Here is a 17,526-nt window from a genome sequence, read left to right on the forward strand (position 1 = left end):
CGCCTGCCCGTCCCCATCGGGCCCCCAGCCGAACGCGGCCCCGCTGGGCACCGCCGCCCGCTCCGTCTGCATGACCGACTCGGTCGCCGCGCTCGGAACGTGCTTTTCGCTTTCATGACCGCGAGACCCGTCCACGCGCAGACGGCTCCCGAACGTCCCTCCCCCGCGCCGCCCCCGACCTCGCCGCGGAGGCGCACACTGAGGCAGGGGTGCGCGACCTGCCCTGGCCGCGACACTGAGCGCCGTCCACAGACATGCAGACGCGCACACCCCTCACCGAGCGGGGTTGCGCGGTCCCCCTGGATCCCGGGACTTGCTTGCCTTTGTAAAACGAGGCAAAGAGACGCCACACGTGGGCGCGTCTGCAGGCGGACCGTGGACACCGGGCCTGCGCCCCCCACGCTCGTCCCGTGCGCAGCCGGGTTGACGACAACTGTGCTCCGGTCTAGTTCAGTGAGAAGGTTAAGAGGGTCACGGACTGGAACCCTTTTCCTGGGGCGTGAGAAGCGCACGGGTTTAGACGACTTGACTTGTTACGTGCAGCCAGGATCGGCTCACGCACACGGCACACGTGTGGCTCACTGCGGGGGTCGCGATCTCGACTCCGGGGGAGCAGGTACTTCCTGCAACCTGCAATCCCAAACAGCGTTCTCGCTCCTACTTCTCATTTTAAACCCCTTTCCGATGAGGAAGTATCAATTCGAACACTAGCTTTCTGCATAAACCACTTACAGGATAGGTAGCTACTCTCCGGGTGAAGAACCCAGCAGACATTTAGAGTAACCAGAAGTTAACAGCAGAGAGAGATTACAACTGACATCTCGGGCCCAAGACCTGAATGTGACCTTTTGGGATATGTCTACTCCTTCAAGGACAAACATGTCATAAAAGACAAAACCTATGGACCCGTTATTATCTGACTAAAACGCAGACAAGAAGGCAGATCGAGCGGATCGGCTTTGTAAAACAGACACAGAAATACGACTTAAAATAGATTTTACCTTTTTAAAGATTACGGTACTCTGGTAATTTTCTTAATGAAAAATATGGATGATACTTGTCATCTGACTCGGTCAAAATAGTAAAAAAACATTTTAAAGAAATGAAAATAACAATTGGTAACGCACATGTGACGTGTGCAGGTGTGTACCGGTAACGCGACAAGGTATCACGCAACGGGACTAGTCACACGGAAATGGGACGTTCTTCATCAGCAGTCATAAAAATTCATGCCATTATTCAGTAATTCTATTTACCAAACTCTACCATAAAATAGTCTTGTGAAGATACTGTTGTGAACAGAGAGCGTAAAGACATAAAATTAAACACTTGAAATAACATAAACGCTCAATTATAACAGATTATTTACATTACAGTGCATCTTACGACGCATCATGTAGCCTTAAAACGTAGTCGCCCATCTTTAAATTTTAGTCTGTGAACTTCCCAAACTGTGCACAACTGTGTCCTTCAGCCTGTGGTGACCACGCGTGACCATCCTGTGGCTTCCGCCGGCTCGGATGGCGCCGACCTCCTCGCTGGCGGCGGGCCGGCCTGGCCACAGGCTCCCTCTCCGGTCCGGCCCCCGGGGCAGAGCCGCGCTGAGGGCCCGAGCACCCCGGCAGCTACCCCGCGGACACGCTCCCCCGTGCTCCGGTGAAGCCGGCCTCGTCCGAGCCCGTCCTGGCCTGCGGCGCCCGGGGCGTCTCCGAGCTTCTCATCCTTTCCGAGGGCATCGGTCACGGCGACTGCCCCACCCTCCCTGCGGCGGCCGCTGCCGCCTCTGGGCTTCTCAGAGCCGTTCTCGGACGCGTCCGCACAGCCACCGTGGACCCCGTCGGGGTCGCCCCCTGCACGGCGGGATGGCGCCCCCCCAGGTGCCTCCGCCCGCCCCCCGGAATGAAGCCTCCTGTCGGGTCTCCCAGCGCCTTGCAGTGAGCCCTGGCCGTCCCTGCCGGGCAGGCCTGTCACACTGGGACTGAACCCCAACCCTGGCTGCGGTCCGGGAGGAGAGGTGGGGTGCCTGGCTTCACGCAGAGCAAACGCCTCAGCACTGCCTTCACGCCGCAGGCACTGGGAACCCCTGAAGGACAATGTGGCCACTCCCATGGGGCCGGAGAGCTCAGAGGGGTCTCGGGACCGGGGTCCAAAAATGTCACCTCGGAGCCCTGTCCCAGCCTTCGGGGGGCCGTTTCCTTTCCTGCCAGAGCAAATCGGCCTTACGCGGCGCTCGCCCGCTCTCATGATTAATTCTGGGGGCCGTTCTCAGCTTTTCTCGCCTTCTCTCTGCAGGGGACAAGTTTCTTTTCATGTCGTGATGGAGCCCTCAGGCTTTCACACGAATGTAATTGCCAATTAATCATTTTCAGATTAACTTTTTTTTTCAGGCCGTGATCAATACTGTTGCCTCTATAATTTTCGAAAGTCCGCGGCATCGCGCCAGGTAACACATTTTACTGCGATGCCGTCCTGCACCAGGACCCCCGCCTTGTGCCGTGAGCTCCCTGCATGCCACCTGCCACTGGGCTTGGGGGCCTCACCGCCAGCTGGGCGGCGGGGACAGTGGCCGAGCTGGCTCCGAAACGCCACCCAACGGCCTCCTACACCTCGACCGCAGGCCGGGGGCCCAGGCGGCCAGCTCCGAGCCAGAGGTGACTGCGCAGGGGGAAGGCCAGGATCGCGTCTAAGATCGGCCGCCGTGGGGGAGGCCCGGGCACAGGGAGACGGCAGGCCGAGACGTCGGGTCGGGCAGGCTTCAGCCAGGGGTCCAGGGAGGCCCACACCGCGGCGGCCCTTGGCGCTGTCCTGCCCTGGTCGAGGGGTCCGGCTTTGGCACGCCCTGTTCCCACGTGCTGGCCCCGCTCGGGGAGGGGCCTGGCCTCGTCCGAGCCAGTGCCCGCAGCCGTGGCCGCCTCTCCCTGCCGGCGGCGCGACCGTCCATCGGCCGGAGACGTCCGCGACGGTCCCTCAACACCGAGCACCTCACGCGTTTCTCAGCGGGGAAACCTGAGGCACGCGTAGTGAACTCCCCTCTGTCATCAAAGCCTCTTCGCGCGCACATCCTCCTTCCTCCTCTGTGCACATCCTCCTCCCTCCTCTGTGCACATCCTCCTCCCTCCTCCGTGCACATCCTCCTTCCTCCTCCGTGCACATCCTCCTCCCTCCTCCGTGCACATCCCCGTTTCACTTCACTCTCAGATGCTACCTGCCGCCCTGGTCGGCCTCCGGGGACGGCCACTGCGGCCCCTGCCCCTGCGGCCCAACCTGCCGACCTCGCTGCAAAGGCGGGGGCGCGTTGTCACCCCGTGGCCTCTGGGTGCGCGCGCCACGTGGCGTGACTGAAAGGGCATCATGGCGGTGGAGCCGGGTGACCTCCGAGGCCGGGCGCCAGGACGCACGTCCGGATGGCTCGGGCCTTGGAGTCAGGCGGCGTGCGGTGTCGGGCGGCCCGGGCGCGTGCCGAGGCGGCCCGGACCGCTCACGCGGCGGGGAGGCCTCGGAGAGGAGCGGCGCACAGCATCGCGCACGCGGAACTCGTCTTCGCTTTCAGAAGCGCGTTATGCACGGGGAAGGCGAGCTCAGAGTGCTTCAACGCACGTCGACTAAGGCATGAATTAAACGGTGTGGCGGGTGCCCCTCGGGCCGCGGTGTCCGCGTGTCCGAGCCCTTCGCGCCCGCTGGACGTTCCTCACGTTCATCAATGGCCTCATACGACACTCAACGTCAGGATATACTCGATTGTCGCATTCGTCAGATAGGTAACTTGTGAAAATGATATTTAAGATATAATCTCCCCCAAATAATTCACGTTTTCTCAAGCTCTTAAAAGAATCCACACTATAATTTTATTATTTAATAAATGACAATCCTTCCAGATCATTTGCCAAAAATCGGATGCTAGAAAAAAGTTACAATAGTGTTTTTTTTTTCCCTATATTAGGATTATAAAGTACTGTCTGGGGTTGTTTCGTGCTATGGTTTTCATTTTGTAGAAGTCCAGAAACTCAAAGTTATAATTCCCCTACAACCTTTGATAGGTTCAAACGAGTTATTATATCACATATTAAAATTTAGTCCCTACAGAAACAAGACCCACTTTTTATATTTATAAGAAGGATTTGTAGCTACCATGGGATTCATATAGTTTAGACTCATAAAACTTTGGTGCTGGGAAAGAGAGTAAGGTTAACATCATCTAGCTTAACATGGCAGAACCTGGTGATTCTAAATCACAATGATTTCTAAGCACTTCTAAATTGGAACTGTTTAGAATTGATTATAAACACCTAGGTTTAGAAAATCAAATATCATTTATGACACAATATTTCCTTAAACTTCTAAATTCGACATCGTCGTAAATGACTGTCCCTAGAATGAGGAGCAAAGCTTAAAATAATCGAGCTCTAACTCTGTCAAAAGTATCTACGGGTTTAGAGGTAGCAAATCCTCACGCTGGGACAGATTTCAGATTAAAGAAGCAACTAAAGCTACTTCGCCCACGAATGTTGACAAAGGGGTACTTGGTCCCTTTGTGACCCCAGCCTCCTTCCACCAAACCACTGTTCGAAGTCATGAAGCTTTTGCCAGAGTGTGATAAACGATGTGCGCAAAAGCGAGACTACCGTGCGGCTGGGGTGGGCGGGGGGCGGGGGTGGGGGTGGGGGGACGGGCGTGCGCCCCCCGGCAGTCCTGGGGGAGGCCGGAGGCCGGAGGGCGGGGAGGCGCGCCGTGCCGATCTCGCCGGACGTCACCACAATGCTGCGGCAGCACGCGGCTCTGGACACGAAGGCTGAGCGAGGAAACAGGACGAGCAGTCGCGGAGCTGTGCCGAGGGCGGCTGAGGGGGGCGGCTCCCCGCGGTTCGTCCACCCCTACGGTCGCGATGCGTGCACTGGGCATCCTCTCTCTGCAGAGCCCTCGGGGCCAGCGATTACGGCAGGAGCAAGACTTTGCCGCGGGAGCCAGGGAGACCCGTGACAACACTCGCTACGGCAGTTAAAGCCGTCGGGCGGCCGCCTCTCTGCCACTCAAGCGGAAATCGGCATGTCTAACGCCTCCCTCGGCAGCCCCGTTTGGTTTTGATGAGCTCGCCCCCTGTGCAGCCCGCACAATCGACTCGAGAGGCCCCCCGTGTGTGCGGCGGGCCCGGTCGGGGGTGAGCGGCGTGAGGACTGAGGCGGCGCGCCCCCTCGAGCGGCGGGGAGGCTCAGCCGTGCGGAGAAGCAGGGGCGGCAGGCGTGAGGGACTCCCCACAGAGCGCATGGGACTCCCCAGAGTGGCCGTGGGGCCCGGGCGCCCCGTCTGCAAGCCGGGCGGCCCTGACCCGCTGTGTGGCGTCGGGCGCCCCGCTGGCCCCACGGAGTCGTGATGGGATCCACGGAGTTCAGCATCACAATGAGACTCTAGGGTCGGCAGCGTCCGGAGCGCTGCTGCAGGGCAGAGAGAAGCCGCCCGTGAAAATGCGCGGCCTGTGTGCGTTTCTTACTTTCCTGACCCCATTCCGTCCTGCGGAGCTTCTTGAATCTCTCTTTCCCAGTTTAGAAAAATCTGGGCTAATTCCCCCCCCCCCCCGACTGCTTTTCACATATTCTTTCTCTCCGCTGCCCTTGTGCCCCCAAGTATACAAATTTAAAAATTCTGTAACATATGTTTCTTCTTTATATCTTAAAGATTCTTTAGAAGAAATCGAATGAAAAAGATCTATTACCTTTAAGGAGAGCTGCCATTTTAAATAAATGACGGAGACCAGAAGGTAATGGATGGGAAACTTCGCGCCAGAAGAAAAATAATATTTGACATCCTGGGGTTCTGTATACGACAAAAAAAAATTGAAAACGAACACTAAATAAAGATGGTTCCAGAAAAAAAAACAAAAAACAGAAAAGAGGGAATGAAAAACAAAACTGCCCTAACTAAAAGTAAGGGGATGGAAGAAAAAAAGACAAATGCTAGAAAGGGCAAATCAGAGGAGAAATGTAACTAAATATTGAAAATGCAAAGTAATGCTGACAATGCTTGTGGTGTTTGAGGCAGTTGTTAAATTAAAATTTCAAAGTAGTAGCTCCCGTGGTGCATGAGAACAGGTTTTTTGATGGGGGTGAACATAGCTGAGACATTCTAAAGTATTTGCATTTTCTGGAAGGGGAAAGGGCAATAATTCAAGCAATAATAAACCTCTCTAGAGCTGCCCCTGATGACATAAAAGGGTGGGTTAAAATCTAGGGACCACGATGCCGACGTTACGTGACGGGGAGTTTTCTAACACACGTAAAGAAACGGATGCAGGAGACGGACAGACCACACGTGAGCGGAAAGGAAGGCCGAGCCCATGTACATCTAAAAATCCCATTGAATGTAAACAGACCCAACGCGTGAGCTAAATACCAAGTCGGGCGGATGAGATCTCAATAGGATGCCGATCACGGGAGCGCGTTAAATATTAGGATGCAGATACCTGGAGAGCAAGATGAAGGAAAAAACAATGCGTTCACACCGAAAGTGGACTCTGGGCCACGAGTGTTACCAGACGCGGCGTGCGGGCCGAGGGCACAGCGTGAGAGGCGCGGCCGAGAGACCCGCGGCCCCCATGCGGTCCACACGAACGACGCGGGACGGAAGCCGTGAGGGCAAGGGCCGACGGAGTCGAAGAGAAATGAAGATGCCACCGCGGCATAACGATGCCACGCGCCGCCGACAGCGACCGCAGCATCCGGAGACTGAACGTCCCCAGAGAGACCCGAGACCCACGTGCAGCTAACGACTCTCACACACTGTGACGCCCAAGAGGTGACAGATACGGCTTTGCTCAGTCACGATGACTATTTGCCAAAACGTGCTACATGTTGACCCATGAGGCAACTCTCAATAAAGACCGAAAGCTTAAAAATGTTTACAATCTATTTTTAGACTACAATGCACATGAGCTAGAATGCAGTAATAAGATAACTAAGGAATCTCCAGTTTCCCAAAACTAAGAAATGTATTTGTAAGTAATTCGGAGGTAAATTAGAAATCACAATAGAAATACAAAAAGATTTTAAATGAATAACAATAAATTTTTTAGTAAAAATACAACATATCAAAACTTGAGTGGTATAGATAATACCATGTTTAATGAAATCTTAAAGACTTTAATGCATATGTTAGGTCGTTGATCGTTCAACTTTTAATTTGCTATCATATTTAAAGATAGCAAATGAAATCTAAAAAATCTAGGATAAGTATTAAAAATAGAAACTGGTATTAAAGAGATAAAAATTACATAAAATAATGAGTATCAAGGATGACGGAAATATTATTTTTTGACAAAACTAACAAAACATTCGAACTCTAGAAAAAATAATAAAATTAAAAATTGCAAAAATAAATTTAGAAGAAATAATATATAATTTTATATAATACAAATAGTATAAAGCTAATAAGAATGTTAGAACTAACTTAGGTAAAAACATTTGAAAATTTGTGTACCAATTCTTGTTTCTAGGAAAAAAACACAACTTTCAAAGCCATATAAAGAAATTAAAAATCATAATGTTCTATAAGTGCTAAATAATTTAAATTTCTTAAGTAAATCTCTTTTGCAAATTCTAAGCCAAATACTTTCATCAAAATATTATTCACATGTAGGTAAACTCTTCTAAGACATAAAATCACGGAGTTCATAAAATATTTTATGATAAGCAGAATTCTAAATCCTGGTAATATTCACTAAATAGGCCTAGAAAAATGCTCAACTAAGTCATGTACTGGAAATAAAATTTCCCAGTAAGACAAGGCACGAATCCCTTTAAAGGCCGATGCTGGGTTCACTGTGCCAGGTGAATTAAAGACGGGAGCACAGTCCTCAGGGAGAAGCTCCCTCACACCAGCACACGGGCCCATGCGAGCAAAACTACTTTTGTTAGAGTTACAATAAATTAATAAGAAAAATGAATCAGTGCGTACAGAGTAAGATTGAGGAGGAGGGAAGGAAGGAGGGCGGGAGAGAGAACAAGATAAGTTCTAATTTACAGAAGAACATCTCTAAATGAAGGAAAATGGATAGTATCAGAAAAATCATTATTTTTCAGCTTCCTCCAAGTAATAACTATTTCAGGCAAGAGTCACCTATAGACAGTAAAATGCTGAATGAATAATTGTTGAAGAATAGACAGTCATCACATGTTCAGGGTTCTGCTGCACAAATTGGCCGCGGAGGAGGAAACCGCATCCACGCGGCTCCTCACGGGCCACCAGGCCGGGGGCTCACGCTGTGGGAAGCTCCTTTCCCACAGCGCCCGAGGCTGGAAGCCCCAGGCGAGGTACGGGCACGGCCGGCGTGTGCTGAGGGCTCTCCCCTGCTGCACGGGTGGCCACTTCCTTGCTCTGTCCTCAAAAGGCGGGGACGCAGATCGAGAGAGAGAGAGAGAAACCGAGCGAGCCCGCCGGCGTCTCGTCCGAAAGCGCGCTGGCCCTGTGAGCCCAGGGCCTCACCCTCGCGACCCTCTACCCTCAACGACTCCCGTCTCCAAACACAGCCTCGCCGGGGGTCAGGACTTCGGTACGAATTTGTGCGGTGGGGACGGGGTGGACAGAAAACCCGGTCCGCGAGAGCAGCGTTACAGTGGAGAGGTCTGAACGCCGCCGCCCAGCCCACCCCAACCTAGCGACCGACGGCCACGGGACCGTCCCGCAGGACGCGCCCCGAAGGGCTCACCATCCAGTCTGCAACGTTCTGATCTGGAGCGCTTGCCCCAGACCTGTGCACGGAGTAGAAAACGCGGCTGTGACATGCCGTAAAGGGGACGGGCGGACGACCGAAAGGTGGCGACGTCCTCGAAAGAGGAAGAAGCTGGAGGAACCGAAAAGGTCAACGCACTCGAGAGGCTCGAGTCTCGGGCTGTCTGTGCAGGTGTTTCCGGCGACCGGGGGACTACGCCCTTTAATCTAAAACGGGGATGTTGCTGAACATCAAAGCATCTGCCACATTGCACAGAATCTGGATCATGAATCACACGATTTTATGAGAAACATCTTTGGAGCACCTTGGAAAATGTGAACATGGACTGTAGATAATTAAAAAAAAAATAGTGTTAAATTCACGTTAACTTAAATGTGATAATGAAATGGCGATTACATACGTTCTTATTTTTAGGAGATTCAGAGTGAAGTCATTTGAAATGGAAAACATGGCAAAATGTTAGAAAAACAATAATTTGACATCGCAAGTTCCGTCGAGCATGTCGGCTCCCCCCGGCCCGGAGGATCCTGGACTCTGAGCCTTTTCTACTTGGGCAGGTGCGAGGCCTCTCGGGACATTTTCTGTTTCATCAGCGTTTAGGCCCAGGCGCGATCGATCTGACTGTGTAACTGAAAGCACATCTTCATAACGACGGCTCGCGGGTAATCGACACGTAATAAAGATAAGGTGTGGAGGTGGACATCGCATCGTGGCATGAGAGGAACCCCAAAAATCAAACAGCTGAGAGCACAGCAAACTGACGCCCCCGGCGAACCTTTCCTGATGACCTAACATGTGCCCCGGGCGCGGTTTTAAGTGACCCGGGCTGTCATTAGGAGACCCGCTCTCCACGACCGCCCGTTGCCCGACAATGTGTGGGGCATTCTCAGTAAAATCGCGTAGCGCCTAAGAGAGAAATAACGAAGGTGCAATCTACCTTTTGAAAAATGTCGTACAGAAATAGCTCAGCAAACAACTTGTCCCTCTACAAAACCCACGCTCCCTGCCGGCGGGGCTCCCGTCCCCTCTGCCGCCGCTGTCAGGGCACGCCGCGGGGCGTGCCTCGGTTTCTCTGGCCTCGGCGACCGCCGGCCTCCGCGGTTTGACGGCCGCCTCCTGCTCACACGGAACGCTTGGTTTGTGGATCGGGACCCTCGCCCGAATCTTGGCTCTAAAGCTTGCTAATGCTTGAAACCAAGTGCGCGTCGGGACCACGAAGACGCCGGGCGCGTGGAGCTGCTCACTCCTCACCCCGCGAGGGCAGGGGCTTGGGTGCTCCGCGCCACCCTTCGCCCGCGAACTGGGACCAGCCGTGAGCGCCCTGCCCAATTCCAGAGCGGCGGACAGATCACACGAGCGATGCCGCGAGACAAGGCGCTGGGCCGCCGCGCGACGCCGCTAAGCACGAGGGAGGGGACGCGGCCGGGGACGCGGGCCGGCGGCGGCCGGTGTCACCCCCGGGCCGAGGGCGCCCTCCCCCGCCCTGCGACAAGACGGAAGCGTAAGCCAGGAACGTGGGGGAGGGGCCGGTTCCCCTGGGAATGAAAGAAAAGCTGGCTCGAAAGACGCCCTGTCATTCAGGAAAACACCCACGGACACATGCGCACACACACACGCGCAAACATACACACACGCACATACACACGCACGCGCACACACGTGCACACATACACGCGCACACGCACGCACACACGCACATACACGCGCACGCACACATACAGACGCACGCGCACACGCACATACACGCGCACGCGCACATACAGACGCACGCGCACACACGCACATACACACGCGCACATACACACATGCGCACACACACATACACACGCGCAATACACACACACGCACACACACGCGCACGCGCACATACAGACGCACACGCGCACATACACGCACGCGCACATACACACGCACGCACGCGCGCGCGCGGACCGAGCCCTCTGCCGCCTCGGGAAGGACCACGCGGCGAGCCGGGGGGTCGGGCGCCGACGGAAGCGAGCCGGCCGCCTAGCGCCGTGAAGCCGGGAGACTTGGAATTTCCTGGCGGCCGCGAATTCTCTTGACAGTTGCGTCGGGTGAGGGTGAGCATTCTCCTTTCACAGAGGGAAACCTGACCCAGGCCGTCAGTAAGCAGCTTGTCGGCCACAGAGTCGGCGGGGAGGCGACTCCCGAGGACACAGACCCCCCCCCCTCCCCGAGTCACACCTTGAATGTCGCTAATTCAGGACAGACACGAACTGTGAACAGTTAGGAGGCACAAAGGACTTGAAGGGGCAGAGGTCGTGCAAACGAACACACTTCCCGTCAGTGATCACGGCTCCTGGCTCTCCCGTTCACACCACAAATGACACCTGATTGGGAGAGCAGGAGCAGGTCTTCCTATTAAAATAGGAGGCAATAGAGGATTTCACTGGATCCTAGCGCGGCGACTTTGAGTTTGGACATAGAGGTTGAGAGTAATTTGATGTGCAGCTATGATGTGCCAATAATTCTGGCTTCTGGAGACAATTAGTCACTCTGTACATCGATAGATTCATCTATATGTATATTAATCTATTTATATTAACCTCCCTCTATACATGCATATAAGAAAACACCGGCAGGGAAGATTCGGAATCAATATCAAGTATTGATTCAGTCCGGACTCTAAATGATCTTGCCTCTAAAGGAGGCTGTTTAAGTGCCCAAAGAGCGTTTCTCCTAATTTCAACACCTTGCCCTTATTACAGCTGCCGTCTTAGAGCAAGTGTAGCCACTTCCACCTAAAACGTCGGAAACCTCTAGAGCGTTCGAGGAGACTCCGCCTTCGGCTCCGGCCGCCGGGCCGGCCACTCGCGTCCAGCAGGTGCGTGTGACGTCCTCTCCCTCATGATCTAAAGGGTAAAACTTTTTAAATATGGACAATAAAAATATTTTTATAAATGTATTTAAAGAAACAGAGCATGCTCACATTTAGAAACCCTGAACTGTAGTTAAGAGTTCATCGAATGATGTAGGGAAAAAAATGTTTCAAAGAGTTATTTCTAAGGACATACATTGTATGTAAAACCTGATACGCCTCAGCTGTGTTAACCTAAGAGGGTTTCACATCGCTAAGGTCATGGGTACTGCTGAGCACAGGTGTAGCCGAGTGAAACACGATGCTTTCACACTTAATGAAATGTGGATAATATCTTCCTGGGATCTGAGAGCTGAAACTTTCCATTGGCTTTGAATTACGCAAGTCATAAGCATCTTAAATTCCTTTTAAAGGAGAATGCATCTAAGCGAAAGATAGGTTTCCTAACTTTGAACTGGGTAATTTTTCAGAAAGTCGTAAGTGCAAAGAAAGTGTTATAGAAGAAGTCAACAGTCAGCATCATGTGTGCCAGTGTAACCTGCGCATCTTATAAACGCCATGCATTTGAAAATGTGTCATAATAATCGCTCCTTGCTCAAATGACCGGGGAGAAAAGATATTAGTTATAGAGGGCATAACCTTAGAACATAAAAAGTAAAACTAATATTTTACTTTTTAGTAATATTCAGAAAATTGCATGAATTGTGCTCCAGGTTCCAGACCAAAAGCATCCATCATGCTCCCTACTCCACTTACTGACACTTTACTAATCTGATATCGAATCCACGAGAATGTTAAATAAATCTACTGAATTCATGCGAATAAAAGCCTCATTCCTAAAAATAGGGCGAGTTTATTTTTGCTTGTTTCTCCTAAATTATATAGAGCATATATGTTGATATTCACTTATAATTTTGTGGATTAAATTAAATAAGATACTCTCATTGATTCTAAGATTAAATGTTACTTTAAACAACTGATCAATTGTTAATTCTTAACAACAAATTCACAGAGTTTTATTGTTCTTATAGAATAAATTAAAGTTTATCATTTTGTGTCATTGATACAATGTTTTCCACTGTACAGTGGCCATTAGGCAGTGTTAACTCTCTGGGATGCAAAACGTTTCAAAAACGAAACTTTTAAACGACAAAAATGTTTCTCTCATCAAATAAACAAAGAAAAGAGGTTGTTACCCAAGCCGACCTGGTCTCGGACTTGGACACGCAGATGAGAATCAGGAGTTCCTAAAAGCAGCGCATTACATGTAACGTATCGGCGACGCCCTCGACTACGACATCCTCGTCACCTTTTTGCCAGTAGGATTTAGCAAGACTCTCACCGTGCTTTAAAGTCAACTGTCGGGGCCAAAGTAAAACCCCAGGACGGGCTGCCGAGGGCTCCGTTCCTGTCGGCTTCCACCCGCTAAGGCTGAGTCTCGAGTCTCGCAAATGAGATTTTGTAAGAGAAACAAATAAATCAGATCAGACATAAAGTCAACTGCTTAATAAAGAGACTGTTTTCTTGCCTATCTCTAATCCCCATTTTGATATCCAGTAAGCACTTACGAAATCTTGTTGAATGAATCACACGCCCATACTGGCCGTGATGAGGAATGTGTGTTGCAGATTTTTGATTCTCCGTAATGAATGAGGCCTTCAGGTGACCGATGACAAGGGACATCGGGGTGAGGGTGTAATCCTTCTCTTCCAAAGAAAAAGTAGCCCTCACTTTCGTGATCCTTCGGGCTGCGAGGACCATGCAGTGGGCTAAGCAGCTGGATTTCACAGGCGTACATTCCACGGTTCCATGGGAGCAGACAGACTCACGAAGGCGTGGAGACGTGGCTTAATTTCGTACTTTCCGAAATTCACGGCAGAAGATATTTACGTACTTTTCCTATCATATTAAATGTACTTATGTTACCTAATAATGCTACATTAGAATTTACAGACTGTTACAGAATCATCTATGATCATCTATTTATACACAAGTTCTCAGGAAACAGGAATTAGATGAGCCTGAGTATTTGTTTGCTTGACGGCTTGTTGATTTTTTCCCAAACAGGTGCCAACGAAGACTGCCAAGAAAGAATCGGATATGTTTGAACTATCCTATTAAAATCCATTCGTTTGTTTACATATTAGTCATTCATTGTACTGTTTCCTAATAGCTATTATTCATCACATAGCATCCTAGGTGCTGGGACAACAGAGAAAAATGAGCTCAAGTCTCTGCCACCCGGAAGCTCACGGAGGTCCAATTAGGCTGGAGGCACGGGGGCCAAGGCTGCTAAGAGCCTTATTTGCCATGATAAGACTTTGGAAGGTTACGGGAAGATATTAGAGGATTTGACCAGAGGAGTCTGCATAGGAGGACGCGACATATTTGAGGAAGATGAAGACATGCATCGAAACCATGGAAACGAAAATAAAGATGAAATAGATTTATAGGACCAGGAAGAGAAAAGCGCCCACTGAGGTGGAGACGGGGCCTCTAACGAGAACCGGTCGAGAGAGGAGGTGAGGTCCGAGCTCTAACCTGAGACGCCTCGTAGATGATGGCGCTGTGAGGTTATAACACGTGTAACGGGGGGCAAGCAGCCCTGGGCAGCAGGATTCACGAGAGAATGCCCGGCAGGAGAGAAACGTTTTGGCGTGTAGGGGTTAAAGCCAGGAAAAAACGAACTAAATCAGAAAGGATGAGCACTGAGTACAGAAACGCGGAACTCTGCCATTGAAAAACGAGCATGATGGGAATACGGACCCTTCAGAAATTTAACCTGAAATTTATTCTAGGTACTAGTTGGAGTTTAGAACGAGCTGTAATCCTAATCATAGCTAGACTGATTGGTTTTCCCGACGACGGAGAAACACCTTCACCGGGAATCCTGATCTCGTCATTGTAAACATTAATTTTTAGCCTCACCTGTACAGAAATTCCAGTTTAGGGAGGATTAACAATTAGAAGGTGCACAGAACACCAAGAAACGAGGACTTTTTGGACTTCACGGAAGATGAATTGCCTGCTGTGTAATTACGGAATGTGCTTTGCAAGTCCGGGATACACCCCCAGCTCTGCAGTCTGCTCGGATATTAATCTAGGCACCCGAGCTTTCCCGAGATTACTGTTCGCGCGGGTGTACAGCTTCCTCATCCTGCGGCGATCCACCTAACTGCATTTTAAATAGAATCAGGTTTCTTTAGGCAAGCATGTCGTTGGGTTTCCCTTTTTAACCTAACCCGCCTTTAGATGGAATGTTTATAGCATCTACATTTGATGCTGTTATTGATCGGTTGGACTTAACTCTGCCATGTTGGTATTTGTTTTGATTTGCGCCTTTGAGCTGAGTCCCACCTTTTTCCTGCCTCCCTTGGATTTAGTCATTTAGGGGACATCGTTCACCTTTCGCGGCAGGACAGCTCTTTGTGCAAAACACGAGATGCTTACAACGAGGGTACGTGCATTTTCCACTCCAGCGCTGGTGTGATCGTTCACATGCTTTTATTTCCCTGTAGTCTAGGAACCATGTAAGCAACATTCCTTTTGCTTTAAATAGTACGTTATTTTTAGAAGTTTTTAAATTAAATATCGCATATCTGCCATACTCAGAAACTTTCTCTGATTTAGATTCAAGTCTCTATAACGTATAATTTTGCCTGAAGAGCTTAATTAACATTTCTTACAGTACTAGTGCGCTGATGGCAAATTATCACAAATTTTGTGTCTCTGAAATGTGTTTATTTCACATAATTTTTTGATGGATATTTTAACTCCGCACAGAATTCAAGAATGGCAGTGTGTGTTGAGTATTGTTTCTTCTGCTTGGATTTCATTCGGATTCTTGGATCTGTGGGTTTGTTGTTTCAATCGAGCTTGAAAAATCTGGCAGTTTCTTCCATTTTTTTCCTGCTTCCCCTCTCTGTGATTTCAATGCTTGACAGTTCCCAGTTTCCTGAAATTCTTTTTCTTTCTTTTTATTTTCAGTCTCTTTTCTTGATGTACCTCATTTTAACAAATCCCTATTATAATGCCGTAAAGATCACTGATTTTTGTTTAACCTGTGGTGTAAATAAACTCTGCTGCTAATGTCATTCATCGATATTTTTATTTCACATATTGTAGTTTCAGACTCCGGAAATTCCACTTGTGTCTGATTCATTTTTCATTTACCTCATCTTTCTGTTCATATTTTCCTGCATATCTTTGAGCATAATACTTATTTTCAATTGTCTACTAGGTACATCTTTTTTTTTCTATTTCTGGTTCTATTTTTAGTAACTGATATTTTCCAGGATAGTCGTCTCTTTTGCTCCTTCTTCACATGTCCATCAATTTTGTTAGATACTTGACTTTTTTAATGTTTCTGGAAGGAGGGTTTTGTCGTGTTTTTCGGGAGTACCATGTTGTTCCGGCAGGCATCTGAGTTCCTGGAAGAAGAGCCTGATCCTATCAAAGCTCGCCGTCAGGTTCTTCTTAGCGGGGCTGCAATGACGGGACCCGTCCGCCGCTCACGGTGCATCCGCATCCGTCCCGGGGCTCCGCGGCTCCCTCCTGCACCAAAGAGCTCCCTCGACTCTCACTTAGCAGAACGTGAATAACGTCTAGTCCCGGGTGAGCTCGGGGGTTCGCCTCACACCTTCCTTGTAATTTTTCTTTTCTAGAAATTCCTTTGCCTGCTCGCTTCGGATTTTGGTCTAAGAGTGTAAGATGCATAATTAGCCAAACACCCAGTGGTGCCTCCTGCGAAGATTTCAGGACCAAACTCATCACCCCCCCTCCCCGCCCCCGGAATGGCTTCCTCTACTTCCCAGGCTGAAAATTAAGTCACTTCAGGCTTCCCATCTCCCTTTGGATTCATTGTCCCTGCACCACATGCCAGACCCGCCTGCAGGCAGAGCACAAACTAGACACACACGCACCTTTTCTTCCTTTCTCGCAAGGATCACGGTCCTGCTCGCCTGTCATTCAACATCTGAAAACCGCGCTTCCCCATGGTTTTCTAGTTGTTTCCGGAAAGAGATTAGTCCTGGGCCTCTCTCTCTCACACATGTACAAAGTAGTGGCTGTGCCGTGCAGTTTTAAATAAAAATTCTCCTGAGCGATGATTTTAAAATTATATCTGATGGTCTATGTGGTTATAACACACTGGTTTTTAAAATTCTGAAATCCTAGCATCAAATGGTGAGCTACAGTTAAATTATTATCTTCAAAAGTTGTTATACAAGCTCCACTTAATTCGGTCTAGCAAATGTTCCCAGAAGCGAAGACATTTTAAGAGCAACTTGGAAGTCGTTGTAAAGGCAAATCATTTTGTATAAGCTTTGCATGTTTTAAAGATCTATAATCTACCTAACATGAAAATATAATATTTTGTAGGAAACATTACATCTGAAACAAACAAAAAAAAGTACAGAAGAAAATGCTTCCCCTAGTTTCCTTTCCGTTAGATCGAAAGTTCCAAAACGTTTATTCCTTACATTCCGCACCATTTTAGTTTAAAATGTCTTCACTTTTATAGACCTAAAGATTTAATTAATAAAAATACTGGGTAAAAGAATAAATGCTGGTCCACGGCCGCGCCACCCTGAACGCACCCGATCCCATCTGATCTCGGAAGCTAAGCAGGGTCGGGCCTGGTTAGCACTTGGATGGGAGACCGCCTAGGAAGACCAGGTGCTGTAGGCGTAAAAGATAAAAAATAAGAGATTGTAAACTGACAGGTTCCTTGCAATCTGTGAGGTCAACCAAAGGTTGCCTCGCCTAACAATAAAAAGTAATAAAACAAATTTAAGAATGAGAATAAATATTCAACAAGAGCTCTTGAAAGTAATTGATATGCTGTGTGTAACGATGCACAAACACAGAGCCCAATCAGAGCATGCTTACAGGCACAGCTGTTTAATGAAAAAAAAAAATAACAATGACACCTGCTGAAGCATGAAGCTTTTGTTCAAAGGGCGCCATC

At 49.5% G+C, this 17,526-nt stretch overlaps 1 non-coding gene across 1 annotated transcript; it reads left to right on the plus strand.

Annotated features, from left to right (window-relative positions):
• The first annotated feature begins 17,127 nt into the window (after positions 1–17,127).
• LOC118609539 lies at positions 17,128–17,246 on the plus strand. The gene has a single exon (XR_004953467.1). It is a non-coding gene; the product is annotated as a 5S ribosomal RNA (ribosomal RNA).
• Positions 17,247–17,526: the final 280 nt, after the last annotated feature.

Source organism: Rousettus aegyptiacus, unplaced genomic scaffold (genome assembly GCF_014176215.1).
Source record: "Rousettus aegyptiacus isolate mRouAeg1 unplaced genomic scaffold, mRouAeg1.p scaffold_m13_p_11, whole genome shotgun sequence".
Taxonomy (NCBI): Eukaryota; Metazoa; Chordata; class Mammalia; order Chiroptera; family Pteropodidae; genus Rousettus; species Rousettus aegyptiacus.